Source organism: Dendrobates tinctorius, unplaced genomic scaffold (genome assembly GCF_039654945.1).
Source record: "Dendrobates tinctorius isolate UK_male_01 unplaced genomic scaffold, ASM3965494v1 ptg000250l, whole genome shotgun sequence".
In the NCBI taxonomy this organism is placed as follows: domain Eukaryota; kingdom Metazoa; phylum Chordata; class Amphibia; order Anura; family Dendrobatidae; genus Dendrobates; species Dendrobates tinctorius.
In genome coordinates this window covers 41,264,460-41,286,500 of record NW_027361917.1, presented here as the reverse complement: position 1 = coordinate 41,286,500, position 22,041 = coordinate 41,264,460, and the positions used below count along the sequence as shown (strand labels likewise).

Here is a 22,041-nt window from a genome sequence, read left to right as displayed (position 1 = left end):
TCAGATAGTTTGAGGCTGTGTGCCCACGTTGCTTTTTTTAAGCATTTCCGCAGCTCTTTTAGACGCGCGTTTCTGCCGCGGAAACGCTTAAGAAAAGCATCCCATGTAATCATAATTGAATCTGCACATGTTGTGCTAATGGTGCGTTTTTTTTCCGCTGCGGAAACGCTTAGCGGAAAAAAACGCAGCATGTTCATTAATTTTGCGGAATCTCTCTCTCTCTCTTTAAATTTCCAGCACTACCTGATATTTGTGCAACAACGGACACGGATCCATTTTTTCACATTCTGACGGATTTTGACTGCCGTCAAAAAACGGAAATGTGAAAAAGGCCTTAGGAAAACGCATGCTAAAACGCTTACAAAAGTGCTTCATAAAACGCATGGGGTTTCCCGGGAAGAGGGTGTGCGTTTCCGCTCAGGAATATTCTGCTTCAAAAAAGCAACGTGGGCACATAGTCTGCGTGTCACAGATTTTGGTAATTTATTTACATGGCTCTTCTAAATTCTTGTGGTTGTCCTTGAAAATGGGATATCATCTTACTGAATTGTCATAAAGACTATCCCTGTCCATAAGCCCTGTGGTTATACGGGCATTATGGGGTGAAGGAGGCAAAGGGTTTTCAGCTTATTAACCACTCCCCACACCTTGAACTATGAAAAAACATCTTGTGGTCTGTATTACACTGCATACAGCCATTTAGTGTTTACAATAAACAGTTGTGACACTATCCAAATATTTCTGAACCTAAGTTTTGGCATTTTAGTAGTGATGAGCGAGTATACTCGTTCCTTGAGATTTCCTGAGAATGCTCGGGTGATCTGAGTATTTGGATGTGCTCGGAGATTTAGTTTGTGTCGCCGTAGCTGCATGATTTGTGGCTGCTAGACAGCCTGAATACATGTGGGAGTTGCCTGTTTGTTAGGAAATCCCCATATGTATTCAGGCTGTCTAGCAGCTGCAAATCATGCAGCTGCGGGCGACGCAGACTAAATCTCCGAGCATGCCAAAATACTCGGGAGACCACCCGAGCATTCTCAGGGAAACCCGAGCATACTCGCTCATCACTACATTTTAGCTGTTTACCAAAACATATTCCATATACAGTTATATAATCAATATGGGCTGAAAGTGCAGACTCTCAGCTTTAATTTGAGGGTATTCACATCCTAATTGGAGTAAAGGTGTAAAAGTTACATGCCTTTAACCCTATAAGGACCGAGGAGCCACTTTGTGAGTTATTAACCGTGCCTCATTTTCCAATTCTGACCACTGTCACCTTATGAGGTAATAACTCTGGAACGCTTTAACATATCCCAGTGATTCTGTGAGTCCGAATTTCTTTTTTTTTTTTCGTAAAACATGTTGTACTTCATATACAAAAAACTTTGCACTCTATTTCGTGCTAAAGCATTTAATATGAATAGCAATACTGCTTCTGAATACTATGAAAAATTAGATGCTTGGCACATAATTTGGCCAATTCATGCAAGCCCATCAACCCACTTTTTTGTATATTATATGGAGGTAGCTGCTCCTAGTATGCACCTATTCACACTAGCTTGGATGTGCCAGTGTTTTTTTTTTTTTTTTATTTTTTTGTTGTACTTCATGTTATTGGTAAATTTTGGTTTGCATTTATTTCTGAAACTATCAAAAATTTGTGAATTTGAAAATTTCGCAATTTTGAAACTTTACATTTTTATGCCCTTAAATATCATAGTTATAACCACATAAAATAGTTTAAAGGGGTTGTCCACTACTTTAAATTAACCCCCCAATGTATTGCCCCCGGGGCCCCTAATGAATTTTGTAAATACCTCATGTTGCCTATACTGCCTGTGAGCGGCGCTATCGCTGGCCTCTCACAGGCAGCACGTGACCCTCGGCTGCAGCCGGCTCTTGCTTCCGCTGACGTCCTGTCAAGTGCTGGCAGCAGCCGGGGTCCCTCTTCCTCCTTCCGCGCTGGCTGCCAGGCTGTGGGCGGGGTTATCCCCCCATGTCACACCCGACATGCACCGCGCACCCATTCATTGTGAGAGCGCGCAGTGGATGCTGGGTGTGACGTGGAGGGTAACCCCGCCTACAACCGAGCAGCAACCGCGGGGACCCAGCGCTGAGTCACGCCTCACTTGTCGTGAAGTCAGTGCTGGGTCACGTGCTGCAATGTGAACGGCCACGGATAGGGCCGCTCACAGGCAGTATAGGCAACATAACGTATTTACAAAATTCATTAGGGGCCCCGGGGGGATACATTGGGGGGGATAAATTAAAGTAGTGGACAACCCCTTTAATAAATAACATTTACCACATATCTACCATATATACTCGTGTATAAGCCGAGATTTTCAGCCCATTTTTTTGGGCTGAAAGTCCCTCTCTCGGCTTATACACGAGTCATATACAGGGGTCGGAGGGGGAGTGGGGGGTGTCAGAGACCATACTCCCCCCTCCTGGCATGGTCTCTGCAGCCCCCCTGCTTTGCCCATGATCTCAGTGACCCAGCTGTTCCTGCATTCAGCGGTCACGTGGTACCGCTCTTTAAACTCATGAATATGCGCATATTTAATGAGCGGTACCACGTGACCGCTGAATGCAGGAACAGCTTGGACGCCAACATCATGCTGGAAGCAGGGACTGAAGAGACCGGGCGCCAGGAGAGCGGTGAGTAAGACGGGGAGGACAGGGAGTTGAGCAATACTTACCGCTCCCTGTTCAATCGCTGTCTCCGGGTCCTCTGGCTGTGACATTTAGCAGAGGGCACGATGACGTAGTCAGTGTGCGCCCTCTGCTAATGTCACTGCACAGGATCCGGGAAACAGCGATGGAACCGGGAAGGTAAATATAGCCACTGCCGGGGGCCTGAGCCAGCGGCTACACCGGCGCCTGGCCACCAGCGACAGAGAGGTTAGTATGTCTTTTTTTTTTTTTTTATAGCAGCAGCGGCAGCAGCAGCACATGGGTGGTGTTTATATATGGAGCATCTACTTTGGCCACCATTAACCCTTGTGCAGCATATGGGGGGTGTTTATATATGGAGCATCTACTTGGGCCACTATTAACCCTTGTGCAGCATGTGGGGGGTATTTTATGTGTGGAGCTTCTACTTGGGCCACTAATAACCCTTGCGCAGCATGTGGGGGGTATTTATGTATGGAGCTTCTACTTGGGCCACTAAATAACCCTTGTGCAGCATATGGGGGGGTATTTATGTATGGAGCTTCTACTTGGGACACTAATAACCCTTGTGCAGCATGTGGGGGGTATTTATGTATGGAGCTTCTACTTGGGCCACCATTAACCCTTGTGCAGCATATGGGGGGGTATTTATGTATGGAGCTTCTACTTGGGCCACCATTAACCCCTGTGCATCATATGGGGGGTATTTATGTATGGAGCTTCTACTTGGGCCACCATTAACCCTTGTGCAGCATATGGGTGTATTTATGTATGGATCATGTACTTGAGACAACATTAACCCTTGTGCAGCAATATATGGGGGTATTTATCCTTGGAGCATCTTGTTGGGCCACCATTAACCCTTGGGCAGCACCACCCTCGGCTTATACACGAGTCAATAAGTTTTCCTATTTTTTTGTGGCAAAATTAGAGGGGTCGGCTTATACACGGGTCGGCTTATGCACGAGTATACGGTACTTTACAACTACATCAGTTTTGAAAAAAATATATTTTTTTTTACATTAGAAGGGCTAAAAGTTTATCAGAAATCTCATTTTTCCACAAAATTTGCAAAACCGTTTTTTCAGGGACCACATCACATTTGAAGTGCCTTTAAGGGTCCTGACCTGTATGACAGAAAATGCCCAAAAGTGGCACCATTCTAAAAACTTGCACCCCTCAAAGTGCTCAAAACCATATTCAAGAAGTTTATTAACAGTTCAGTTGCTTCACAGGAATTAAAACTATGTTGAAGAAAAAGATAAACATTTTATTTTTTCCCACAAACGTTCCTCTTGACCCAAATTTTTCATTTTCACAAGGGTAACAGGAGAAAATAGACCATACAGTTGTGCAATTTCTCCTGAGCTTGCCAATACCCCATATGTGATTAAAAACTACTGTTTGGGCACACGACAGGGATCAGGGATCACCATTTGACTTTTGTAGTGCAAAATTGTCTGGAATAGATGGGGACCCCATGTTTCATTTGCAGAGCTCCTGATATGCCTAAACAGTGGAAACGCCCCACTAGTGACCCAATTTTTTTAAGCCATACCCCTCAAGGAACTTGTATAGAGGTGTGTTGAGCCCATAGGTGCTTCACAGAATTTTATAACATTGAGCCTCTGAAAATGAAAAATTACATCTTTTTTCACACAAACATAGAATCCTAGAATATTAAAGTTGGAAGGGACCTCCAGGGTCAGTGTCCAACCCTCTGCTCAATGCATGATTCACTAAACCATCTCAGACAAATGTCTGTCCAGCCTCTGCTTGAAGACTTCTATTGAAGGAGAACTTGCCATCGCCTTCCATTTATTGATAACACTCACGGTCAAAAAGTTTTTTCTAATATCTAAGGCAACTTTCACTTTTACGCCGTTTTGCGCAGCGTTTCGTGCACGCATAAAACGCACGTAAAAACGCAGCGATTTTTGACGCATTAGCGTGCGCATGATGACAAAAAAATGCAGCGTTTGTATGTGTTTTCATGCGTTTTTGCATGCGTTTGCATTTTTATGCGCATGCGTTATCTAGGTGTCACATTTCACAGGAGGAAATTCCTTGAAATATTCTTGAAACAGACTCCACCAATGGGACACCAGTGGGCGTGTGTCATGGGAATTCTTTATATATACCCTGTTTACAGCTGAATTCTTCAGATTTGGTTGCTTTTTCCTTTGTGAACATGGATCTGTGTTGGAAGAGTTTTCACTTTAACTTTGATCTGGACATGGTGCTGGCTCAGGCTTTTGCATTTGCTTGCCAGCAACAAAGAGAGAGAGACAACGAAGACGGCAGCGGCGGCGTTTGTGGATACATCCGATTATTGAATTCCGGGAGAGCCGTGGAGTGTACCACACCCTCTACAGCGAGCTCCAGGGAAACCCGGCGAAATTTCCTGACTATACCTGGATGTCCCAAGAAAGCTTCAGGGATTTGCTTGCTCGTGTTCAAGAAGCCATCTGGAGACAGGACACACAGCTTCGTCGTGCAATTCCTCCTGAGGAACGGCTCCTTGTCACATTACGGTATGTAATATTTACAAACCAATGCCTGCATAATTTTCTTTGTTCTGCCATGTACTATTCCAAAGCCTACAGAATTATTGTTCTGCCATGTATTAAAAAAAAGCATGGAGAATTATTGTTATGCCATGTACTAATATTTTTTTATGTAGTGTTTTAAAAAACCCTACACAAAAATATTAATTTTGGTTCTTTATCTCTGTTTTGCAGCTTCCTGGCTACTGGAGAGACTGTTGTGAGTTCATTTTTCCCTTCACTTATTGAGGTCTGATGAACTCCCTCCTCTGGTGAAGGAAGGTAGTGAGGCTGATTATCAGACACCTGGGCAGCTAGATGATGACTGGGTGGCTGGAATTGAGGACTGGATATAAGGCTGCCGACGCCCTTCTTCCTGGCTGGTGATTTTCCTGCTGGATTCTTGGAGACCAGTCTGATTCCTGCATCTCAAAGCTAAGTTTTTCTGCTCTGCTTTGTACTCTTCAGTTTTGTTTTGCCTTGTTTTTTGGGAGTTCTGCCATCCCCGGCCAGGGGTGAGCTGAATTCCATTTTTTGTCTCTGATCTGTTGATCTTTTGCTCTGTCTTCAGAATATACCTGAGTGCTGATATAGTCTTTTGAAGCCTAGCGACTTCAGGGCCTGTTTTTCCTATCAGTCGGTTGGCTCATTTTTATAGGGTTTTTGCGGATGGCAGACAGCAGCTTTCCTATCCTGTCCTATGTAGTTAGCTTGGGCCCCATCATTTGCTCAACCTATCTTTCTATCTGTGTTAGTGTTTTCATCTTGCTTCACCGTCATTATATGTTGGGGGCTGCCTATTGCTTTGGGGTCTGCTCTGGGGCAGTTTAGTTTTTCCCCTTTCTGTCTTTAGGCTATATAGTTCTCAGGCTGTGATCGAGGGGTCTAGGGCTCCGTAGGAACCCCCCACGGCTACTGCTAGTTGTTGTGGATAGGTTCAGGGGTCTGCAATCCGATAGCTGCCAACCTCTCTGGTTTTTCTGGACTTAGCTGGTATTTTGTTTTTTCCTCCTTCGGTGACTCATCATAACAAGAGACCCTATCTTCACTCCACTTCCAATACCGAATTGGAATATCCACCTTGTCGGGAATAGTTGCGGTCACCTGCCGGTCTTTGTGGGACGTTCTTTGTCCAGAATTTATCCAGAATTTATGCCCCTGCCCACCGCCGAAAAGTGGATGGAAATCGCTGAAAAATTCTGGACAGTCAGCAATTTTCCCAACTGTTTGTGAGCGGTGGATGGGAAACACATCCTGATAATAAAACCCAAAAGAAGTGGATCGGAGTACTATAATTACAAAAAGTACTTTTCTACAGTACTCATGGCATTGCGGATGCAGACTGTCTTTGTTGCAGTGGACAGTGGGGCATTTGGCCGTGGGAATGACTCCCAGGCTTTTAAGAACTCGGACATGGGCCGGAGGTTATATGGCAACCATTTCAATTCCCCCATTACACGGCCTCTTCACCACACCGATGGTCCGCCACAGCCATTTGTAATGGTTGGGGATGAGACATTTCAAATATGCCAAAACCTGATGAAACCCTACTCCAGCCGGGACTTGGACCACACCAAAAAAATATTTAATTACAGACTGGCCAGGGCCAGAAGAACTGTAGAGTAACTTTTGGGATTCTTGTCTCCAGATGGTGCATTCTCGGCACAGCCATTAATCTTAAACTGGAAACAGTGGATGAGGTGGTGAAAGTGTGTGTGGGTCTTCACAATTTTGTTATGGCTAAAGAGCGCCCTAACTTTGACCTACATGAACTAACTGCCAACCCATTGCCTGAAGTCACTCACCACTCTCTCGGATCATCAGTTGAAATTGGCCAAATGAGGGACCAATTTGCGGCCAACTTTATCTCTGATGCAGGACGTGTGGAATGGCAAGATCAAATGGTGTAAAATTGTTTTCTTTTGTGTATGTTAATAAAAAACCTGTTTTGATACCTGTACTGAGTGCAGTCTGTTTTTATACACTCCAATACAATAATCACATGCCCAGGTGTGCCAGAAAATTCAGGATGCTGTGTTTTGTGCATCCTGAATTTACTAGGACTCCTGGCCAGGTGACTACATACACACAAGTTGTATGACCTTTATCATCTCTACAGTTTGTGTTCAGTGTACAGCGACGGTGGAGATAATACAACTAATATTTTTATCCCATGAACTGATGTTACAAATAGTGATTTTGGGATGCAATAGCATCCATCACTCTTTATGACACCTGACCATGTGAGTATAAATATTATTTGTAGGATCTCCACTGTGGCTTCAGTATGAACGCAGACTGGAGAGATGATAAAGTTTATACAACTTCTAAAATTCCCAGGCCTGGTGTCATGGTGAAGTTATCGCACCTGGGCAGGTGAATATACATACGAGTACTCCAGCATCGCTCCAGTCTGCGTGCAATAGATAATGCAGACTGAAGAGACAGCTGCAGGTTAACTCATATGTGTATTCACCTGCCCAGGTGTGATAAATAGTTATGATACAAGGCCAGGGTATTGTACATATAACGTGTATTTTCTCCATCATCTCTTAAGTTTATTCACCACACACTGAATAGAGGATGTGGTTAATTACAAGGTATATCTAGAATCCCCTGGCCTTGTGTCACAAAGAGTGAAATGATGATGGTAAAACACATCATCCTCAATTCACTCTTTATGATACCTGGCAAGGTAACAGTAGATATGCCTTGCACTCAACACTATCCTCTATTCAGTCTGTGCAATATTAGCAGACTGAAGAGACTGGTGGTGAAAATACAAGTCATATTTGTTTTTGACTACACATCTCCAGGACTGACACAAGAAACATGTCAGTAATGGAGCTATGTGGTGGCAAAAACGCAAAGTGTACGGCGCAGTGTGTGTAGGCGGCGAAAGACACATGAATCAAACATTATTTTAGGGGAAACCAGATATTAACATTTATTTAAAAAAAAAAATACAGGTTTTATTGGGAACGACATTTGGGGGAAGATATTGGCAATTTGGGGGTGTGGACAGATGAGGAACGGCTGGAAGGTGAGAAAGGGGTTCTAGGGGAAGGGGTGACAAAAGTAGTGGGGGAAGGGAGCTCAGGGATGGAACTGGAGGCAGGGTGAGACACAGTAGGAGGAGAGGGGGGAGGGACAGACAAAGTTTTTTGTTTCTTTTTTTCCTTTGTCCTGGAGTCTCCTGCCTGGACCTCTTGCCACTGTGTGACCTCCTGGAGCTGGTGGTCCTTGGCCTTGTTTCGGCAAAGAGGGAATGCAGGTCACCCCTCTGCTGCTGATGCTCGGTGGTGGTGGTGGCAGTGCTGGTCCAGGCAGGAGTGGCAGTGGTGGTGCTCCTAGCAGTAGGAGTGCTGGCTTTGCTCCTAGGAGAAGTGGTGGAGGTGCTGCGAATAGGAGTTGTTGTTTCAGCGGTGCTCCAAGCAGGAGTTATTGTTTCGGCAGTGCTCCAAGCAGGACGAGTTATGAATGGGTCACCGAGGAGGATAGCAGGCCCAGGCTAAGCCACAGAAAACCAGAGAGGTTGGTAACTAAGCGGATGCAGACCCCTGATCCTGTCCACACAACTAGCAGTAGGCGAGGAGCGTACCTACAATGATCCTAGACGCCTCGGCACAGCCGGAGAGCTAACTAAGCCTAAAGCAAAAAAGGGGAAATCTAAACTGCCCCGGAGCAGACCCCAAAGGAATAGATAGCCCCCAAACATATATTGTCGGTGAGACAAGATGAAAACACAAACGCAGGCAGAAAAATAGACTGAGCAAACGATGGGGCCCACACTGACTAGACAGGACAGGAAAGGAAAGATACTGTCTGCAATCGCGCAAAAAACCCTGCAAAAAGTCAAACACGTCTGATGCACAAAAACACTGAAGTCGCACAACTTCACCCCCCACTATATCAGCACTCTGGTATATTCTGAAAGCAAAGCAAAAAGAGACCAATATAAAAGGGGACAAAACAAATTGGCACATGCAGTAACATATGGGCAGTGATTCAGCACAGCCCCAGCCAGAGCTAGCTAATTCGCACAAAGCAGAGGTAAACAAAACAAGATCAAATGCAAACAGAATAGCAAATGAACCACTTAGCTGAACATGCAGGGAAAGAGCAGGAGACATCAGACCTCAGGAGGCACTGGAAGAAAATCACCAGCAGGGATAGAGGGAGTCAGCTGTCTTAAATCCCAATCAGAAACCCCAGATCCCCAATCTTCTTCCTCATCATCAGGTGGCAAGCCTCTGTCAATCTGATCAGCTCCACTACCTCCAGTAACCACCAGAGGGAGCCCAGAAAGAGAACTCTCAATCTGACCACCTCCACTATGTTCCGTAATCACCAGAGGGAAGCCAGAGAGAGTGTTCACAACAGTTGTTGTTTCGGCGGTGCACTATGCAGGAGTTGTTGTTGTTTCGGCGGTGCTCCAAGCAGGAGTTGTTGTTTCGGCGGTGCTCCAAGCAGGAGTTGTTGTTTCCGCGGTGCTCCAAGCAGGAGTTGTTGTTTCAGCGGTGCTCCAAGCAGGACAGGAGTTGTTGTTGTTTCGGCGGTGCTCCAAGTAGGAGTTGTTGTTTCGGCGGTGCTTCAAGTAGGTGGAGTGCTGGCAGTGGTGGTGCTCCTAGGAGGAGGATTAGTGGCGGTGGTGGTGCTCCTAGCAGGAGGAGCGCTGGTGGTGGTGGTGCTCCTAGCAGGAGCGGTGGCGGAGCTCCAAGCTGGAGAAATGTCTTTGGCGGTGCACCAAGCAGGAGGAGTTGTGGCGTTGGTGGTCCAAGCAGGCGTGGTGGTGGCGGTGGTTGTCCAGACAGGAGCAGCGCTTGCCGTGGTGGTGGAGTGTACAGCAGCACTTAAACTTGGGGTGGTGTAGTGATGTTCGGCTTGGCTTGGAATTCAGGTGGCCAGACAGTGGTATGCAGCAGAAGTCAGTAGTGAGGTGAAGCGAGTCAGTGGTGGCACAGTTGGAAATGACACCACTGACTGCTGCCCATACTGACTCTGCTGCATAGCCTGCAAGAAAGCATTGTTGCAGGCCTGCATCACAGTCAGCTGGAGATCTGGACTAAGGTGTTCCGCCATGGCCCGTTCAATTTTACTGAAAAAATGGTGCGCTGGTCTGTTGAGGTCGGCTTCCAGACGGTCAAGGTGACTGTCGACAGACTGGAAGCAGTGGTCCATGTGGTTAAAACCACGTTCCATGAGGACAAAGCCACTTTCCACTCTGTCTACCAGCGTATTGAAGCCATTCTGAAAGGCTGAGCTCAAGTGAATGAACTCGGGCATGACATTCCTGTCCAAGGCCCTCTGCCACTGGCGGGAAGTGCCCGCAAAACCAGTGGCAGAGACCTGGGACAAGGGAACACCTGATTGACCAGCTTCCTGGTCTCCAGATGTCTGTGTTGCTGACCTGCAAGATGCTTTCTGGCTGTCGGATGGCTGGGACAGGTCCGAGGTCGTTCGATGAAGGACCGCTCCAAAGACAGGTTACAGTGTACTGCTCCAGGTGCTGTGAAAATATAAGAAAAACATTAGTATCATGCAATTACAAGCACCAACTGCTGTGGAATAGAAAAGCACAAATTAAAAAACAATACAATCCTCCAAAATACTTACGCTCTGGTGGCAAGGACCCCGGTTTAAGGAACGCCAACTCCCGATAATAGTGTTTTCCCTTCACCCATGACAGCACCACCTGAGAGAGGGATCCGCCCCGCCAGGACAGGAACCTACTGAGACATAAGGGGCGGCACCTCTCCCCCGCTTCAGTTGGGTTCCTGTCCTGGAAGGAATCCCACTGTGGCGGTGCCTGTCATGGGCGAAGAAAAAGATAAGACCCAGGCCCGTCCCGGCGTGGGAAGAACAGGTAGCTTACCTGTAGCGCCGGCCGTCGGGTCCTGGAAGCGCAGTCCCCGGGGTCCCTGGGGCTCCGGGTTCGTGCGGGCGTGGATGGGATTCCGGTGGCTCCGGGAAGCCCCCACCGCGCCGCCCTCCCCTCGCGCACGCCGCATCTCGATCCCCGTGGTAGGGGAGAGACGCTGGCGTCTTCCGGCCGCTGACGTCAGCGGCGCTTGGAATGCTGGGTGCGCCGGCTGACGTCAGCAGAAGGCGACGGTGTAATGGCGCTGGGTGCGACGCCGGCTTCTGAAGCGCTGAGCCGGCGGTCGCAGGGGGGAGGGGAGGAAGACGCTCACCAGGCGGAGGCATGCAATTTAAAAGGAGGAAGACAGCTGTAGATCGGCGGTGCAAAATGGAGTCCGAGCAGGAACGTTCAGCGTCCCTGCCTCCCTCACAGCCCTCTGGCAGGAAGCATGGAAGCCATTCAAGCAGCAGTCGCCCCAGCCGCAGGTCGGGGCACTCCTCAAGGTCCAAAGAGCGCGGGTCAGGTGCTCCGATGCAGCCTCCAAGTCCGGTACCCTTGATTACGGGTGGTGAGTGATCTTCGTGAATGTTAATAGTATATTAATAGGGGTTTTCTATTGTATGCTTCACCCTGTAGGAAAGGCCCAGAAAAGCGGGAAGCAAGAAGAAGAATAGGGATTGTGCTATATGTAAATCTCCCCTAGCAAGAGACTGGCAAAAAGATCTCTGTGCTTCGTGCATTCAGCGGACTATGGCGGAGGAAGCGCCTAGTTTCGCAGCCAATCTAATATCTGCCCTCAGGTCAGAAATGGAAGGCTCAATTAAGTCCTTATTGAAAAAAGGGAAAAAAAGCAGGAAGGATTTCCCTAGTTCCCCCTCAGATTCCGCGTCAGAATCATCTCAGGCGGAAAAATCATCCTCCTCAGACTCCTCAGATAGTGACACAGGGGGTAAGCCATGTTTCCCTGTAGAAGATACAGATGCCCTCCTAAAGGCCATTAGAACCACAATGGGCCTACAGGAAGAAAGGGCGGCTAAAACCCTAGAGGACGTCATGTTTGGGGGGCTTCAGGAGAGGAAAAAACGAACCTTTCCAGTAAACGCGAAAATCCAGGCGCTTATTGAGAAGGAGTGGAAAAAGCCTGAAAAATCGGGGGCCCTTCCATCCGCCTCTAAGAGACGATACCCCTTTGAATACAAGGATACGGAGGTATGGGACAAAGTCCCAAAAATAGATGCAGCGGTGTCCAGATCTTCCAAAAGGTCGGCCCTGCCCTTGGAAGATGCAGGGGTTCTTAGAGACCCGCTGGACAAAAAAGCGGACTCATATTTGAGGCACGCATGGGAAGCGACAGCAGGAGGTCTAAAGCCGGCGATAGCGGGCACCTGCACGGCACGCTCCCTCATGATCTGGCTGCAGCAGTTAGAAGAGAAGCTGGCGTCAAGGGTCCCAAGAGAGAAGATCTTATCAGACATGTATCTCTTGCACGGGGCAGCGGCTTTTTTGGCAGATACCTCGGCGGACTCTATGCGATTGACAGCCAGAGCAGCGTCACTATCAAATGCTGCTAGACGCGCGTTATGGCTTAAGGGCTGTCCGGGTGACCTTCAGTCCAAGGCCAAATTGTGCTCTCTCCCCTGCGATGGTCGATTCCTGTTCGGCAAGAACTTGGACGATATTCTGGAGAAAGCAGGCGATAAGAAAAAAGGCTTCCCCAGATTCCCTATGGATCAGAGGAGACAGCCCTTTCGGAGGGGGAGATTCAATAGAGGGCGTCCTCCCGCTGACAGGAGAAGATGGGAGGATAAAAGAAAGAAAGAATCAGGGTTTATGTTTGGTGGAGGCACCTCCACCTCAAAACAGTCACCACAATGACGCCGGTATTCCAGTAGGAGGGAGATTGGCACTCTTTTTCCAGGCCTGGGAAAAGATCTCCTCCATTAACTGCATTCTGAGCATCCTAAAAGAAGGCCTGAAAATCCCCTTTATTCGTCAGCCAAAACCCGTGGTCGTCATCACACCTATCAGGAAGATGACCGAAGAACAACTGGCCTTAGAAACAGAAATCCTGAGCCTGATAGACAAGCGGGTACTGTCCGAGGTGCCACGCTTACAGGAAGGAAAGGGGTTTTATTCACCCCTTTTTCTAATAAAAAAACCGGATCAGTCGTTCAGGACAATCATAAATCTCAGACGCCTCAATCTTTGGATAAGGAACCCGACCTTCAAGATGGAATCAGTGACTACGGCAGTGAAGCTGCTACATCAAGATTGCTTCATGGCCGTAGTCGATTTAAAGGATGCGTATTATCACATCCCTATCCATCCAGATTACCAGAAATACCTGAGGGTAGCGCTTTATATTCAGGGCACACTAAGGCACTTTCAGTTCAGGGCTCTTCCGTTTGGCATATCCATAGCCCCGAGGGTCTTCACCAAGGTCATAGCGGAAGTGACAGCCTTTCTCCCGATTCACGATACGGTCATAATACCATACCTGGACGATTTTCTTATAGTGGGCAGTTCAGAGGACCACTGTACAGCACAGTTGACTCAGGTGATCAACACCTTGCAAGAGTTAGGGTGGATAGTCAATTTCAAAAAATCAAAATTACAACCCCTAAAGAAACAGACCTTCCTAGGATTTATACTGGACTCAGAAAGGCAAGAGTGTCTGCTCCCAGAGTCCAAGATAGAGAAGGTACAAAATCTGGCCTTGGCGGGCCGAAACCAACCATGTATGACATTAAGAAAAGCAATGTCCCTACTAGGTACCCTAACATCCTGTATTCCGGCGGTCAGGTGGGCTCAGTTTCACACCCGGCAACTCCAGGGGGAGATACTAAGAGCACAAAGATCGCTAAGAGGGCGTTTGGAAGGGAAGCTGGAGCTTTCCTCAAAAACCAGAGACTCTCAACTTGTGGTTGAACGGGACAAATCTGACCTTAGGAATACCATGGGACAGACAGGCGACAGATATAATTTTAACAGATGCAAGCTCCTCGGGGTGGGGGGCACACCTAAGGGGCCTCATAGGTCAGGGTTCCTGGACACCTCAAGAAAGGAAGGCATCCTCCAACCTGAGAGAACTGTGGGCAGTGGGCAAGGCCCTAAGCCACTTCATTCCGCTACTCCAGGGTCGAGACGTACGCATCATGTCAGACAACAAGGTAGCAGTGGCATACATCAACCACCAAGGTGGGACAAAATCACACTCCTTAATGGAAGCAGCAACAGACATTCTGAGCAGTGCAGAGGAACACCTACACTCTGTGACAGCCCTACACATAAAAGGGGCAGAAAACATAGAGGCAGATTTCCTGAGTCGCAATACCGTGAGGCAAGGAGAATGGGCGCTAAACCGGTCCATTTTTCAAAAGATAATTCAGCTTTGGGGGGAACCGGTGATAGACCTCTTTGCAAACAAGCACAACAGGCAAACAGAAAGGTTCTGCTCTCTAAACCCGAGGGAAAATCCATGGGCAGTGGACTCGTTGCACATCCAGTGGAACTTCAGACTGGCTTACGCGTTCCCCCCAGTAGCTCTGATCCCAACTGTGGTAAGAAAAATCAGAAACGATCAAGCCAGGGTGATTCTAATAGCTCCATTCTGGCCAAAAAGGCCCTGGTTTGCTCTGCTACGGAAGATGTCCCTCTCCGATCCATGGGTTCTGCCAGAAATCCCGGACCTACTAGCTCAGGGTCCAATATTGCACGCTCAGGTCAAAGGATTCCATCTGACGGCGTGGAATTTGAAAGGTCGCTTTTAATGGATAGGGGGTTCTCCCCTGGGCTGGTGGCCACTCTGCTAAAAAGCAGGAAACCGGTGACTACTAACATCTACGGCAGAACATGGGATAAGTTCCTACAGTTCTTGGGTAAGCCGTTAGGAAAAGAACCCCCGATTAGGGCCATCCTAGAGTTCTTACAATCTGGGTTGCAGATGGGGTTAGCAGTAAACACACTTAAGGTTCAGGTGTCGGCACTAGGGGCGCTCTACAATTGCAAACTGGCATCAGATAGGTGGATAGCCAGATTTATTAAATCCTGCCATAGAGCTAAGCCTATTCCAATACCCAGAATAGCCCCCTGGGATTTAAACCTGGTGTTAGAAGCCCTTACAAAAGATCCGTATGAGCCATTACATCAGCTACCCCTAAAGTTCTTGACCCTAAAAACAATCCTGTTAGTAGCCCTCACATCAGCCCGCAGGATAAGCGACTTACAGGCTCTCTCAGTATATCCTCCTTACACGCAAGTCTTTCAGGATAGGGTAGTTTTAAGAACAGACCCCAGTTATCTGCCCAAGGTAGTATCAGATTTCCATCGGGGTCAGGAAATTGTCCTTCCATCCTTTTGCGAAAATCCAAAAAATCTGGGGGAGGAAAAATTCCATAGTCTGGATGTTAAAAGGGCTCTCGTAGAATATATATCTGCCACTAGCCAGTGGAGGAGGTCACAGTCCCTATTCGTAGCTTTTCAGGGTGCCAGGAAAGGCTATGGGGTTTCAAAAGGGACTATTGCTAGATGGATTAGGGAAGCCATTAGTGTAGCCTATTCAGCTAGTGGTATCCCGATTCCTGACGGCATCAAGGCTCATTCCACCAGAGCCGTGGCGACCTCCTGGGCTGAAAAGGCAGAGGTATCAATCGAACAGATTTGTAAGGCCGCTACCTGGGCCTCACCTTCAACCTTCTTTAAGCACTATAGATTAAATCTATCCTCCTCTGCTGACTTAACCTTTGGTAGAAGGGTGCTGCAAGCGGTGGTCCCTCCCTAAGGTGTTTCGAAGTCTCCAAAAATCTCTCAGGTGGTGCTGTCATGGGTGAAGGGAAAACCACCATGGTTACTTACCGGTAGCCGGTTTTTCCGGAACCCATGACAGCACCCGTACATTCCCCCCCTTTTTCACTGTATGGGTGTGCACAATTAGTAGGGTGTTTTGAGTGTTGTGGTGTTGGATTAAACATGTAACTAACCGGGAAGTCCTCTCAATGCTCTGTAACCCAACTGAAGCGGGGGAGAGGTGCCGCCCCTTATGTCTCAGTAGGTTCCTGTCCTGGCGGGGCGGATCCCTCTCTCAGGTGGTGCTGTCATGGGTTCCGGAAAAACCGGCTACAGGTAAGTAACCATGGTGGTTTTCTTCTGGTCCTTGCGGCTGAACCACTGCGAACCTGGCCCTCATCACGAACATCCCTGTTGAAGCAGTCCTTCATCGAGCGCCAACAAATTCTGACTTTGTTCACTGTGGAGAAAAAGAATGAAAAAAAAATTAAACCATGCACTGATGGCCAAATCTCTAGAATCACACATACCTGTGTGAGCACAGGCAAGAGTCACTGCGGCATCACAAAACAATACAATATACAGTGCACTCACTGTTGGCCATGATGACACAATTGTGTATCATTCTAGAATACTTTATAACTACAGTTGTGGCCAAAAGTATTGACACCCCTGCAATTCTGTCAGATAATACTCAGTTTCTTCCTGAAAATGATTGCAAACACAAATTCTTTGGTGTTATTATCTTCATTTAATTTGTCTTAAATGAAAAAACACAAAAGAGAATGACGCAAAACATTGATCATTTCACACAAAACTCCAAAAATGGGCCAGACAAAAGTATTGGCATCCTCAGCCTAATACTTGGTTGCACAACCTTTAGCAAAAAATAACTGCGACCAACCACTTCCGGTAACCATCAATGAGTTTCTTACAATGCTCTGCTGGAATTTTAGACCATTCTTCTTTGGCAAACTGCTCCAGGTCCCTGATATTTGAAGGGTGCCTTCTCCAAACTGCCATTTTTAGATCTCTCCACAGGTGTTCTATGGGATTCAGGTCTGGACTCATTGCTGGCCACCTTAGAAGTCTCCAGTGCTTTCTCTCAAACCATTTTCTAGTGCTTTTTGAAGTGTTTTGGGTCATTGTCCTGCTGGAAGACCCATGACCTCTGAGGGAGACCCAGCTTTCTCACACTGGGCCCTACATTATGCTGCAAAATTTGTTGGTAGTCTTCTGACTTCATAATGCCATGCACACGGTCAAACAGTCCAGTGCCAGAGGCAGCAAAGCAACCCCAAAACATCAGGGAACCTCCGCCATGTTTGACTGTAGGGACCGTGTTCTTTGAATGCTTCTTTTTTTTCTCCTGTAAACTCTATGTTGATGCCTTTGCCCAAAAAGCTCTACTTTTGTCTCATCTGACCAGAGAACATTCTTCCAAAACGTTCTAGGCTTTTTCAGGTAAGTTTTGGCAAACTCCAGCCTGGCTTTTTTATGTCTCGGGGTAAGAAGTGGGGTCTTCCTGGGTCTCCTACCATACAGTCCCTTTTCATTCAGACGCCGACAGATAGTACGGGTTGACACTGTTGTACCCTCGGACTGCAGGGCAGCTTGAACTTGTTTGGATGTTAGTCGAGGTTCTTTATCCAACATCCGCACAATCTTGCGTTGAAATCTCTTGTCAATTTTTCTTTTCCGTCCACATCTAGGGAGGTTAGCCACAGTGCCATGGGCTTTAAACTTCTTGATGACACTGCGCACGGTAGACACAGGAACATTCAGGTCTTTGGAGATGGACTTGTAGCCTTGAGATTGCTCATGCTTCCTCACAATTTGGTTTCTCAAGTCCTCAGACAGTTCTTTGGTCTTCTTTCTTTTCTCCATGGTCAATGTGGTACACATAAGGACACAGGACAGAGGTTGAGTCAACTTTAATCCATGTCAACTGGCTGCAAGTGTGATTTAGTTATTGCGAACACCTGTTAGGTGCCACACGTAAGTTACAGGTGCTGTTATTTACACAAATTAGAGAAGCATCACATGATTTTTCGAACAGTGCCAATACTTTTGTCCACCCTCTTTTTAATGTTTGGTGTGGAATTATATCCAATTTGGCTTTATGACAATTCTTTTTGTGTTATTTCATTTAAGACAAATTAAATGAAGATAATAATACCAAAGAATTTGTGTTTGCAATCATTTTCAGGAAGAAACTGAGTATTATCCGACAGAATTGCAGGGGTGTCAATACTTTTGGCCACAACTGTAGCATGACACACACCTGTGTCATCACGGCCAAGAGTCAATGTGGCACCACACAGCAATACAATAGTCAGTGCACTCACTGTTGGCCATAACACAATTGTGTATCATGCTAGAATATATCTAGCATGATACACAATTGTGTATCATGCTAGAATATATCTAGCATGACACACACCTGTGTCATCACGCCCAAGAGTCAATGCGGCACCACACAGCAATACCATAGTCAATGCACTCACTTTTGGCCATGATAACCCAATTGTGTATCATGCTAGAATATATCTAGCATGGCACACACCTGTGTCATCACGGACAATAGTCACTGCGCCATCACAGAGCATTGAAATACTTACTAAACTCCTTTTGGACCCTTTGAGAGGCGTTGTCCCATCCATCCATCAGCGCTGCGGCCATCTCATTCCAGAGCCGCCGGGTCACCACCTTGTCTGCGTGTTGCTGGTCACGGCTGTCCCACAACGGGACACGCTCCTGGACCAGGTTGATCAGGGCCTCGTTGTCCAGAACGATTTCTTCATCACGTTGTGGAACCTAGAAAAAAAAGAAAAACATAATAATCTTGGAAAGATTTGTAAATGAAAAAGATACAGAAAAGAAGAAAGGTTGAAGATGGAAAAAAAGGCAGGGGGAAAAAAAACAAACAAAAAAACAGACATTCAAAGTCAGTCTATACTTACATGCTGTCTCACCGCCGGCATTTGGCTTGGCTGCTCCTGCAATTCGGCCTCTGAAACTGTGTCCGATGATGTCTGAAAAAGAACAAAAATTAATTTGCCACATGTGTAGATACAGCAGCCAATACTTACCCAAAATGTAGGGCAGGAAGATGCTCCCTTCACGCTCTGCTTGGGCCAGTTCACCGCGGGTCTGTGTGTACTCTGATCCAGAAGACATGCTGCAATAAAAGAATAAATACATTAGTACATAAAATAAATTTTAAAAAGGACAGGCAGACATTTGGTAAGAATACTCACATTCTTGATGTTGCTGCTTCTCTAAAGATTTCTGTATGCTTTGCTCTCTCCTCCAGGCTTTCTGTAGATAGTAGTCTGCCAGTGCAAACACTTTCTTTTATCTACACCAGGGGTCCTCAAACTTTTTAAACAGGGGGCCAGATCACGGTCCCTTGGACCACTGGAGGGCCGGAATATAGTTTAAAAAAAATTAGGACCAAATTCATATGCACACTGCACATATCTTATTTAGAAATAATAAAACAAAATAGGAACAAATACAATATTAAAAATGAAGAAGTAGTTAAATCATCAAACTTACCGATTTTTTGGGGGTTCTTCGAATATCCTACACTTCGAGTCAATTTTTTCTCTTTCTTGATATCATTGTTTCCTAGGGATTCAAAATTGCTATTAGTAAAATACCAACATATATACAGCGCTACAAAAACAATATACAAGCAATAAAATTCCCCACACAGAGACATACAGACTGCACTGCCCATCAATGCGGCCTGATCAGCGCCCATCAATGCGGCCTGATCATTGCCCATCAATGCGGCCTGATCAGCGCCCATCAATGCGGCCTGATCAGCGCCCATCAATGCGGCCTGATCAGCGCCCATCAATGCGGCCTGATCAGCGCCCATCAATGCGGCCTGATCAGCGCCCATCAATGCGGCCTGATCAGCGCCCATCAATGCGGCCTGATCAGCGCCCATCAATGCGGCCTGATCAGCGCCCATCAATGCGGCCTGATCAGCGCCCAGCAATGCGGCCTGATCAGCGCCCAGCAATGCGGCTTGATCAGCACCCAGCAATGCGGCCTCACCAGTGCCCATATTGGTGGAACTCCACTTTTACCACAGGCTCAGACTAGTGTGGTGCAAGAATCCCCAATAGGCAGCATTGGTCCCTAAAAGGCAGGTAAATGTCCCCAATAAGCAGCACAGGTTCCCAATAGGTAGCCCAGGTCCCCAGTAGGCAGGAAAATGTGCTCAATATGTAGCACAGTCCCCAATAGGCAGCACAGGCCCCTAATAGGCAGGTAAATGTCCCCAATAGGCAGCACAGGTCCCCAATAGGCAGGAAAATGTGCTCCTTATGTAGCACAGGTCCCCAAAAGGCAGCACAGTTCTCCAATAGGCAGCACAGGTCGCCAATAGGTAGATACAGGTCCCCAATGGGCAGGTACAGGTCCCCAATGGGCAGGTACAGGTCCCCAATGGGCAGGTACAGGTCCCCAATGGGCAGGTACAGGTCCCCAATGGGCAGGTACAGGTCCCCAATAGGCAGGTACAGGTCCCCAATAGGTAGCACAGGTCCCTAATAGACAGGTAAATGTCCCCAACAGGTAGCACAGGTCCCCAAAAGGTAGCACAGGTCTCCAATAGGCAGGTAAATGTCCCCAGTAGGTAGCACAGGTCCCAAATAGGCAGGAACATGTCCCCAATACGTAGCACAGGTCCCCAATAGGCAGATTCAGGTCCCCAATAGGCAGATACAGGTCCCCAATAGGCAGCACAGGTCTCCAGTAGGCAGGTACAGGTCCCCAATAGGTAGCACAGGTCCCTAATAGGCAGGTAAATGTCCCCAACAGGTAGCACAGGTCCCTAAAAGGTAGCACAGGTCCCAAATAGGCAGGAACATGTCCCCAATATGTACTGTAACAGGTCCCCAAAAGGTAGCACAGGTCCCCAGTAGGTAGCACAGGTCCCAAATAGGCAGGAACATGCCCCCAATACGTAGCACAGGTCCCCAAAAGGCAGCACAGGTCCCCATTATGCAGCACAGGTCCCCAATAGGACCCGGAGTTAAAAAGAAAACAGTACTCACCTATGTCCCCTGCTGCTCTGAAGAAGCGCCCGCTCATCTCCGTCTTCTTCCAGCACAGGCGGCATGACGTCATCAGGCCGCGCAGGTGGCGTGATGATAATCACGTCGCCAGTGTGGTCTCTGCTGCATACTGAGGGCTGCGCAACGCCTTTCCTCGGCGCCTCGTCCCGCCCGCAATTACAGGGCCCGTCGGCCCTGTAATCAGTGCAGTTTAATGTCGGCCTGGCCAGGGGCCGGATAAAAGTCCTTCGCGGGCCGCATGTGGCCCGCGGCCGTAGTTTGAGTACCCATGATCTACACTAACCCCTAAACAATGTTTCTTGTGTAGGGGGTGGTTTAAACAAGTGTCTAGACATTAAGCCAACAACCTATATAGCATATACGGATATTCATGAAGGACAATGAAAACCTACTCAACAAATGAATAAACCAAATTAAATTAAAGTCCAGATTATGAAGACTTAAAAAATATTTTATTAATTACACAATAAAAGCAAAACCAGACAAAAAAGACATAATGCAATACCATAAAATGTCGTAATGTATGAAGGTAGTTACATAGTAAACACATAAGCCATAAGTAAATATAGTGATCATAAAAATTCCATCCGCAACAAAGTGCATATAATGAGCAGGTAAAGAGTATAAAAACTCAAATAAAGTGCATAGGAAATGTAATAAGATCATAGATACCCGTGATCAATGGCTACATGCGTCTCCAGCTCCCTCCAACGTACGTTTCAAAAACGTACGTTGGAGGGAGCTGGAGACGCATGTAGCCATTGATCACGGGTATCTATGATCTTATTACATTTCCTATGCACTTTATTTACCTTGCAGTCCGCTCACCATCCTGATAGCTCTTCTCTGAACTTGTTCCAATTTTTCAATGTCTTTTTTAAAAATGTGGCGCCCAGTACCGGACACAGTATTTCAGATGAGTCCTGTCCAAGGAGCAGTAGAGGGGGATAATTATTTCACATGACCTAGACTCTGTTTCTCTTAATACATAATAGAACTGTTTGCCTTTTTTTGCTGCTGCATCACACTGTTGACTCATGTGCAGTATGTGATCTATTAGTATACCCAAGTC

General features: G+C 47.0%; 1 protein-coding gene across 3 annotated transcripts in view; it reads left to right on the top strand.

The window, feature by feature from the left end:
- TTC13 (tetratricopeptide repeat domain 13) overlaps positions 1-22,041 on the top strand; it is a 193,075-nt gene that overhangs the window by 59,184 nt on the left and 111,850 nt on the right. The gene's annotated exons all lie outside the window — the stretch shown is intronic.